The 10,865-nt window shown below is 46.8% G+C and overlaps 1 pseudogene; it reads right to left on the bottom strand.

Moving 5' to 3' along the window:
• Positions 1 to 8,899: 8,899 nt before the first annotated feature.
• On the bottom strand, positions 8,900 to 9,716 carry LOC115321340 (annotated as a pseudogene).
• Between the last annotated feature and the right edge of the window lie 1,149 nt (positions 9,717 to 10,865).

The raw sequence follows: 10,865 nt of genomic DNA on the forward strand, positions 1-10,865 counted from the left end.
AGCTACCTCGCTCGAAGCATTTCTCACACTTGCTTTAAAATAACATTCGTAGCATTTTTTCTTTTCCCCCCTTTGTTTTGCCTCGTGTTGCTTTTGCTTGATTTTCTTTTTTAAGTCTATTTTGATTTCCTTGTCCCTTTACATCTCTCTCGCTTTTAATTTCCCCAGCTACCTTGCTCAAACATTTCTCACTTTCCTTAAAATAACATTCCTAGTTTTTGTTTTTTTTCCTTTGTTTTGCCTCCTGTTACTTTTGCTTAATTAGCTTTTTATTTATTATCCTTGCGTGCGTCTAGATCGATTGCACTTGTTTTATTGGCTGCATATTGTGTTTTTCAGAGCACTCTTTTATTACTTTCATCATTGTCGTCGTGTGTGTAAATTGTGAGAAGGTACTTCCACAGCTGAATAGTCCCTTTCGTTTCCCCATTATCCTAGCTCGCTTGTTGCCATGCCCGCATTTAATTTCAAACGGTTGTACCAGATAACAGGTGCCGGAGAGGAGGCTGTAATAGCATGGCGCCATATAAGAGTCTGTTGCCACAACACATGCCATGCGACGAGTGTGGAGAAAACTGCAGGCTCGCTTTTCGAAGCGAAGGTAAGCCAGTTTGGGGATGTCAGCGAGGCAACCATGACTGGAAGCAGAGTATCACGACGGGTACCTTTTTCGAGGGGTGTCAGCTCTCGCTCGGACAGGTGCTCGAAGTACTGTTCGTCATCACTGGCAGTGGAGCCACTATGTCTTCTGTCAAGAGACTTGCCTCTCAGGCCACCAACACCCTCTCCAACAACACCATTGTGGCCTGGTCATGGTATTTCAGGGACACCTGCTTCAGGTGGATTGATGAAATATTAACAGCATCGAGACCGCGTATCGGTGGTCCCGGCGAGGTTGTTGAGGTTGACGAGGCCTTGGTTGGCAAGCGCAAGTATCACCGGGGACGACTGGTTCCAGGCCAATGGATCCTAGGGATGGAAGAATTGCAGACCGGGCCTACGGGAGACCGTCTCCGTGGCGGGCCTGTGCGCTTGGAGACAATTCCCAACAATTGTCGCAACGCTGCAACTCTTATCCCTCTGATTCAGAAGAATGTGGCACCTGGCACCACCATTATGAGTGACCAGTGGGCAGCGTACAACAGCCTTCCTGCTCATCAGTTTAACCATCTGACAGTGAATCACTCCTTGTACTTCGTGGATCCTCGAACCTGGGCAAACGCTCAGACCATAGAGTCCCAGTGGCGAGCATTCAAGCGCCACCACTCTCAAGGAGGAGGGAACCCTCACAAAACACTAGGAATGCACCTCTGCGAGTTCATGTGGCGGAGGGAGATGGACCTAAGAGGGAAGGACCCATTCCTCGGGTTCTTGGAAATTGCTGCAGCTGTTTACCCCACAGGACCTGCCAGAATACACCACAGGGCAATGGTGCATTCCGGAGGACTGTGTTGCGTCAACAGCAGCGGCTGAACTCGCCAGGTATACCCTGGAACAACTTTCTCCAGGCCCCTGCAGCCCAGCCCACAGAAGCCCCGCCCACCACGCTACAACCTCAAGCTGCCAGAGCCCAGCCCACAGTAGCCCTCCCAACCCCACCGCAACCTCAAGGCCCCAGAGCCCAGCCCGTAGCAGCCCCGCCCATCCCGCTACCTCAAGCCCCCAGAGCCCAGCCCGTGGCAGCCCCACCCCAAGACCCCACCACCCCACTACCTCAAGCCCCCAGAGCCCAGCGCGTACCAGGCCCCCCCCACCCCACTCCCTCAAGTCCCCAGAGCCCAGCCCGTGGCAGTGCCCCCCACCCCGCTCCCTCAAGTCCCCAGAGCCCAGCCCGTGGCAGCCCCACCCACACCACTACCTCAAGCTTCCACAGCCCAAACCACTGCAGCCCAGGCCACTCCACTACAACCCGAAGCACCCGCAGCCCAACCCATGGCAGCCCAGCTCACTGCAGTCCAGCTCACCCTGCTACAGCCTCAAGCCCTCTTAACCCTGGCAAACACTGTGTACCAGGTACCTATGGGGACATGGAGCCTTGCTGTGCCTGCTATGGGTGCACCAGCTATGGGGGCATGGGGCCTTCCTGTGCACATCCCTCCAAACCAGGTGACAGGAATGCAGTGGCCCATCATCACTCCGTCCCATCAAGCTGTAATGTTGCCACATGGAGCCCAGACCACAGTTTTCCAGCAGCCTGCTCTCATTCAGAACAGCGCATCGTGGCATCCAGTGCCTGGGGTCCAGCTTGTGCCACAGCAGCCAGCTAGATCACAATTTATGATGGTGACAACCCCGCCCTGGACGTAGATGTAGCCGACACCAGAGAAAAGTTCGGCGAAGACCATTAGCATGTAGAACTCTCCGGGAGTTATGCATGTCCAGTGCTTACAATACTTTCACGGGACAAATACTAAGGCTACTCTTTGATTTTTTTTCTTCGTGCCCACGCATACTTTGGTTCAAGTGCCAGGACATTTTTTTTAGTTCCATTATGTCCATACTATACATTAAGTTAAATCACATAAATATGCACTTGTGCTATCATACTTTTCTTTTTTTTCTTTCATTAACATTTATGCCCATGTTACATATCAGTTTAGTAAGCACTCTACACCGATTGTGTGTGCAGCACATTGCAGAGGAAATGCCGCAGACAATGCAGCTGTCCAAACCCGGCACGTATCGCAAGACACTTGTGTTACCCACAGGACCTTGCAGCTGAGGAGCGCAGCAAAGGGCTGGAGAGCACACGCACTAGAAGGCCAGAGATGCATCCATGTCCCGCTGTCGCTTCAATGCCTTAGGAAACTTTACCACGGAGTGTCACCCTGTAGAGAACCTTCTCCAGGAGTTTTCACGCGTGTACCAAGAGCATTATTGTTAGCTGGAACAAGTAATTTCCGGTTTTTCTCTTTAACTGAACGGCTTTCATCAAAACCTCTGGTGTGGGTAAAAGTGCTCAGCTAGAGAGTCAGCTAAGTTTTTAATGTTTGATCCCCGCCAAAACTACTTCAAAGCAAAACATAAAAGAGTGCCAATGACCTGTTTGTGCTAACAGTGTCATGCAGCGTATGTCACATCAGCGTGGCCCGTCCACCGGTTAAATGTGCAGCGTATAGCAGCAGAAGCCGCAGCTGTCCAAACCCGGCACGTATCACAAGACACTTGTGTTACCCACAGGACCTTGCAGCTGAGGAGCGCAGCAAAGGGCTGGAGAGCACACGCATTAGAAGGCCAGAGATGCATCCATGTCCCGCTGTCGCTCCAAGGCCTTAGGAAACTTTACCACGGAGTGTCACCCTGTAGAGAACCTTCTCCAGTAGTTTTCACGCGTGTACCAAGAGCATTATTGTTAGCTGGAACAAGCGATTTCCGGTTTTTCTCTTTAACTGAAAGGCTTTCATCAAAACCTCTGGTGTGGGTAAAACTGCTCATCTAGGGATTTAGCTAAGTTTTTAATGTTTGATCCCCGTCAAAACTACTTCAAAGCAAAATATGAAAGAGTGCCAACGACCTGTTTGTGCTAACAGTGTCATGCAGTATACGTCACATCAGCGTGGCCCGTCCACTGGTTAAATGTGCAGCGTGTGGCAGCAGAAGCTGCAGCTGTCCAAACCTGGTACATCGTAAGGCACCTGTGTTCCCCACCGGGCCTCCCAGCTGAGGAGGGCAGGAGAGGGCTGGAGAGCACATGCATTAAAATGACAGAGGTGCATGCACGTCCCGCTGTCCTGCCGAGGCCTTAGAAGACATTGCCATGTAGCGTCACCTCTAGAGCACCATTCCGCGAGGTTTTACGGATGTACAACAATTGTCCACACAATCGGCGAAAAAGAAAATGCAACTTCTTCCCTTCCTCCAGTGTTTTCCATTTCTACGTGATGCAGTGGAGAATAAAATGGTTAATGTGCAGGCGAGCTGGTGTAAGTTATACATGATGATTGAAAACCTGAGACTGTAGTTTGAAAAAAGGAAAAACGTGAAGTAGAAGGAAAATGGGACAGACGTCTCAATTTGAGACGTTGTCTGTCCCTTTTTCCTTCTACTTCACGTTTTTCCTTTTTTCAAACCACAGTCTTAGGTTTTCAATCATCATGCAGTGGTGATCATTTTGTTTTTACTTTTCTCAGGTCTCTTATGCTGCTCACTTTTGGGGAGATGCCCAGCAGACACATATCCTTTGTCAAATAGTCGCCTCTAACATCTTTCCCAGACCAAAGAATGGCTGGGCCAGATGAATCAGATTTTTCTCTCGGCAGAACCTGCCTGCTAGAGAGCGCGTGTCCCAGGTGGCGGATAGGGATGCTTTTACCACAGCAGAGACCTGCTCCTCTGTGATTTTAGTCACCTGTAAAAAGTTCTTGCTGAAAATCTATACGGTATTAGCGCACACTTGGAGAGTAGAGGAAAAAGCGCTACTTACAACATTTACTGAGATGAAAAAAAGGCTCTTGCTCCTCTTCATCCCTGTAAATATAGTTGTGAGTAGCACTCTTTCCAGTATCTCCTCTCTATGTGTGCGCTAATACCATTTTAGATGTTTAATTAACAACTAGCCCAATTATGAACCCTTTAACTTGTTCAAAAAATGCAATGCCAGCATTGCTGAATACCATAAGTGACTAACAAAGGAGCACTGGAAGACCTGTGTGATAAGAGTGGTGCTTGCACCCGCAGACCAACAGGAATCTAAGTTTTTGGCAGTATCCATTACACCACAATCAAACCTGCAAATATTGTTTTGCAGATTTGCAAAACAATTTTGTTTGCAAAAATTGTCAAACAAACTGTTTACCATCACTATGCTAAAGCAATGTTTCTGCCATTCATCTTCTAGGGTTCAAGCATGTTGCTCCACTGTTCAACATGGTTAGAATGTTGCCAAGGTTAACGGCCGAGTGTGAAAGCATGCACGTCTGTCAAAAGGACTGGTGCAGCATAACTGTAATATTCAGTTCGTTTTACATTATTTAAACATTATTATTCTCAATAATAATCACAAGTCATGTTGAAGTACCGTGCCTAGGTTCAAAATCGTACAGCCTTTGGATGATCTCGCCAAGTAACTCGACAACTATCCCAGTGGTACCAACGATCAAGCCATCACACCTGGTCGACAACGTCTATGGTGTCTGTCAACCGGAAACGTCACCAAGCGACTACCTGGACGCGTGGCCACTTAAGCCCGCCAGTCAGCGGGGCCAGTTGGGGCATGGCATTGTATTGGAAATAACGGTGTCAACCCCTTTCTTTGTCGTTCAGCTGATGCTGACAGCTGCATATGCATCAACGATGCCTGGTCATCTTCAAGAATGCTATATCAACTGCGACGGCCTTTGGAGCATCTCGCCGAGTGACCCGACAACTATACCAGTAGTCCTGACGATCAAGCCACCACACTTGGTCGACAACATGTATAGTGTTTGACAACCTGGAGCGTCACAGATCGGCTATCGGGACACATGGCTACAGGGACAATGAAGAGGATTTAGAAACTTCATTTGACGCTTGAAATAGGCTTCAGGCATAATCCAGGCAAAGTAGACGGTTTTAGCCCGAACGAATGCATCTGAGTTGCACAAATTAATGAAACAGGTTTGAGAAAAAAAAAAAACCGCATCGCCACATGGTGAATGATGTTGATTTGGGGCGAAGCTCTGGTGGTGCTTTTCTGCATTGACGGTGAGCCACACCTTGCCGAACCTTTCGTTCGTTTTCATCCATGTCACGCTGCAGTCAAATGCTCAAACGCGTATATAACCACGTTCCGTACCACACATTCTCTTTCTGACATGGATGGAAACGAACGAAAGGCTTGGCATGCTGCGGCTCAGCGTCTACGCAGACAAGCACCACCAGAGCTTCGCCCCAATCAACATCATTCACCAAGTGGAGATGCGTTTTTTTTCCCTACACGAGCACGGCAGCACGTGCTCGTAAGCACGTGAGCTCATGAGCAGGAGCAGATGCACCCGAAGCCGGACGTATGTACGGACATGGCTAGCCCCTAAGGAGCTTCGCCCTTAAAATCGTACCGGGAGTGATGCCAGCGTAGCTTTGAGCACACAACAAACAAGATGAAAGCGACCTCCTACCTTCTCGTTTAGCATGATTTAAGAACATGACGTAAGAGTGTGACATCATGCGAGGTCAACCACTCTCACATGACATAACTCGGACAGTTAGTTTCAGTATCGCCAACTTAATATCAGGTGCAGAAATAAGCATCACAAAATTCTGCAAAAACCTGAGCGACATTCGTATTCATTGTCCCTTTAAGCTCGTCAGTCAGCGGTGCCGGTTGAGCAATGGCATTGCATTGTACAACGTACAGGTTGGTTACAATCCTGATTCTCGCTGCTACCTAAGTAATGACTCCTGTTTGATTGGGGCGTCGTACCACTACAACGTTTGTGAGTGTTCATGCTCGTATGCTTGTATTCTTGGCACAGAGTGCTCATGCTGCTTATCCTCGCCTTACTAGTTCTTCTGTTACAAAGATAGACAAAACAATCTCTCTTCGGGCTTTAAACTAAAAGATTTTGAGTGCGCCGTGGCGGAACACCTAATGAGCTCCGTCCGCTCTGCTCGAAATAAACCGTTTTTGTTTGCTCGGTCTCGAAATGAAACATTAAAAACCAACTTTGATAAGCTGCACATCAATGATATGTGCTATCAACATGATGTTACCTCCGACTCCATTATGGAAGTCTTTAGAGAGATTCCTAACGTCGCACCTTCTCACCCAGCTGTGCATGCCCAGCAGTTTAAAGTTTGCTACATTTACTTACATACGCAGCATTATGCCTAAGTGTGATGAATTAAGTGCATTAACTTGTGATAACTCTAGCACTGTTATTCTAGAGGAATCCTGGCTGAAACCCGAAATAAACGACAGCGAAATGTTTTCTCATGAATAACAGTTTGACGTTTATTGATGGAATAAAAAAATGTCTACTATTTTTGTGTTCAAGAATGGTCCTGACCTAGAGGCCGTGTTTACGTATGTAAGCACCAAAAAAAAAAGAAACAACAAAGGGACAAGAAAATAGACAAAAGCCCTTGTCTGTATATTTTCTTGTCCCTCTTTTTTTGGTGCTTGCCTTGGTGATCATGAACCAACTGGCCCCAATTTTCACTTTAAGCCTGTGTTCATTCGCGTTACGTCAGCATTTAGGGAAACCATAATCGGAACATGTTATGGGGTGCCAAGTCGGGGTTGATTATTGGGACAATCTGCACTAGGACATTTCCCACATGACAACAGATAGCCTATGAAACACTCATATTTCTATTCATATCTTAGTGATGTTGACAACCTAATAGAATTATGGGGACATACTCTAGGGTAAAACTTTTTTTTTAATATTTGGTATAGCTTAATGACGCTTTCACTGTCTATAGGGCTTGATTTACTCTTTCTAAATCTTTTGTTAGTTTCAACATAGCTACTTTTGGCGATGTTCTGCTTGTAGTCGAAATTTAACAGAAACTGCATCCCTGATCACTTGCGGGGCATTGTAACAAGATGGAAAGAGCATTGTTCCCTGGGAACCATTAATCGCAAGTAACAACAAGATTAATGTGTGTGAAATCTCTTATATTTAAAAAAAAAAGTGAGAGATCACGAAAATGCCATGTTTGAACGGCAGACAAGTATTTTTTGCAACTTGTATAACCATAGTCATGTACCTTGCAACAGAACCTTGACAGTTGCATTCTACACGCCTTGGAGCATAAGCATGGCAAATTTGGTTGGGATGGGACTATATGAAGTACAAAAAGTCTTGCACACAAACTTGGGAGATGACTGAAAATAAGAAAAGGAGAAAAACACGTTTGAATGTTATCGTGGTTCTGTACTAGTAAAAGAGCAGCCTAATTAACATTAAATCTGACCACAATGTGTGCCAGGGCTTTCAGGACGGCAGAGAACTTTAGAATTGTCCCGCATCATACGTGGCTCCTTCACGGTCCATGCGAGCAGCGTTCTGAACACAAGCCCGCTCCACCATTCGGCGGCAACCCTACTGAAAAAAAGTATATGAATCTATATAAGAACTGATATGAAATATCTAAAAACTGATATGAGACATATGAAACTGATATGAAATATTCAAAAACTGATATGCGACATAGGAACTGATATGAAATACCCAAAAACTGATATGCGACATATAAGAACTGATATGCAACATATGCCAACTGATATGAAATATCCAAAAACTGATATGCGATATAAGAACTGATATGAAATACCCAAAAACTGATATGCGACATAAAAGAACTGATATGCAACATTTGCCAACTTATATGAATGTGTCCAATAAACATATAAGAAATAAATTCATATAAGTTTTTTTCAGTATACGACGTGCCGCGCCATAAAGCAAACACGTGACTTGGAACCGCAGTGGAGCGGCTTGATTTACTGGCTTTCAAATAATTACGGCATGAGCGTTTACTTTTTATTAAGAGATTCGTCCCCTGAGCCGTTCTAAATACTCTCAGAGGTACGATCATTACTGAAAAAAATCTAACACGCTGAAAATATTATTTATTGCGTAGGTGGTCACCGAAAAACTCCGTACTTACAAAACGACCTGTATAAAAAGCGGAAACGCAGAGCTCCGAAGTATTTATTGGGTGTGCTGTTGTATTCATGTTTGTTGTGCCGTGTATGTGTATGCACTCAAGGTATATGTTCAACTGATGCTAGTGGTATGCGTAATGTATCTACATGGTGGCGTGAGTAAATAAATATATTTTTGCAGCACATGAATTGGGCGGTACCTAGCGCCACCTAGCCTCGTGTAACTGATATGCGGCATAGGAAACTGATATGAAATAATAAGTTCTGATTTGAAAAAGGTGTCCAATAAACATATCAGAAAAAAATTCATATAATTTTTTTCAGTAAGGAATGGGATCCTGCTTCAGCAGTTTTGCTGGCGGTCATGCTGGCAATGCGTTTCTTGTCGTACCCATTGCAGAGCGTGAGGAGTTCCTTAGACGGGAGCATGCCAAGCTCCTGTAGCACCTGCTCGAAGTTTGTGTGTCCCTTGTTGAACCATGAGGTTGCAATAGCAGTGGCCATCTCCTCGACAGTGCACGAAGCAAACCCGTCTTGGGGCACAGCACCCAGATTTTGCAACTGAGCGACTCGAGCAGCATTCGAGTCTTCTCTTGTTAGCAGCGGGACAGCAGCTTTTCCTTAATCAGCCACTTGTAGATGGGCAGTATGGCTTTGGCCTGAGCAGCTGTGAGGATCAGAGTGTGTGGCGCTGCTGGTTCACCCAGGGCTTGTGCTCTCATGTGCTTGCACCAGGAACATTCCCCGTCTAAAGAGAACTTGTGGCTGCTGGCAAGATCAGTAGAGCAGGAGTGAAAATAAGATGCCCAGATAGAAGAAAACATTCCTCGGACAGTTCCTCTGTTACTGGTGGTGGCGATCCGGAAGTAGCTCTGCAGCTTCCATCCTCGAGATTTCGTCCCCGTGGCAGTGGCGTTTTGAGCTTCCGGAGTCCAGTGACCAATCGCTTTGCCACATGGTTTGTCCAGTCTTCTTTCACAATGGGGGTAGTCCCATAGAAGTTTGCCTCAGACACTGCAGCATACGCCTTGCTGTCTTCGTCACTGAGTAATGTCGTGAATTGGAGACGCGTCTCATACGACGAAGTCCTCTGCAAGATCCTCTTTGCAGCTTCTGTTTCCATAGCATGGGATGAGCCGTCAGTGTTTTTCTCACCCACCAAGTTGTGGAAGGCTCGCCAGACCTCCTCCTCTCCTTCATTCTTGCGCCTGCTGCAGCTCTGACAGTACTTCGGTGTCTAAGCAGAGTCCCGTGGCAACAGATATTTCTGTGCCAACGCCATTATGACTCTTGTATCCTCTCTTTCGCCATGTACCGTCAAACATCACGGCTAGCTGAGTAGCGTCCACCTCTTCTGCTGTCATCTTCTTGGTCAATTCCAGGTTCACTGAAGCAGCTTTTGTTGCAACAAGATGCACTTTTTTTTTTATTTCAGCAAAGGTTTTGTCGTGCATGGGCTTCAGCAGACCAAGAAGTACACAAAACTGCAAAAGTTGTTTGTGTCACTCTTTGATTGCGTGCGCAGCAACCACTGCCTTGACATTCACGGCATAACTGTCCCGGGAACTGCTGTTTACGGCCTCGCCACATAGCTCCGTCCTCGGCCGCAGAGGCACACCTCGAAGAATAGGTCAACGAAAGCATGGATGTAGGGCACACGTCATTCTGGCACGTGGGGACGGCAACACCCGACGTCGCGCGACCAGTGACTGGAAGGCAGGGTCCAAGCATTGTTTTCTCATGGCCGTTGCTTTCAGGAGCGAGTGCTTGATTAGCTCACAAAGTAACTTCCGCCGCGCAAAAACGTGGTTTCGTTTCACAGCACGGCGGCATGGCTGGTACCCGGCACGCTAACGTCGGGGCGTCCGCACACACCCGCGTCTATCGTTCAAAATATTTTTTTTTTTTTTTAAAAGACGCGAGACGAGACCCATGAGGGCGCAAAACGCGAGATGACGGCAAAACTATACAAGCGGCCGCTTGCGCCACATAACACACGCATGCTCTTACGGTACCCAGTTTTGGTTTTGAAAGGCGACCAAAATTAATTTTTTGGCGCAGGCTTGGCGCGGATTACCAATATTTCGGCAAAAATGTAGCAGGGTTAGCCCCTTGGCGCTTTTTGGCGCAGCAATCACATCACTGCAATGGCAGGGCCACAATTGCATCACGTGATTTAAAAGGCCAGCAGCGATGCACATTTGCAGCGGGGAAAAAAACATTTATTTCTAATTATTTGCAACCAGAATACAAAACTATCGATGAGTTTTAA

Source organism: Ixodes scapularis, unplaced genomic scaffold, assembly GCF_016920785.2.
Source record: "Ixodes scapularis isolate PalLabHiFi unplaced genomic scaffold, ASM1692078v2 PGA_scaffold11__112_contigs__length_91849675, whole genome shotgun sequence".
NCBI lineage: Eukaryota > Metazoa > Arthropoda > Arachnida > Ixodida > Ixodidae > Ixodes > Ixodes scapularis.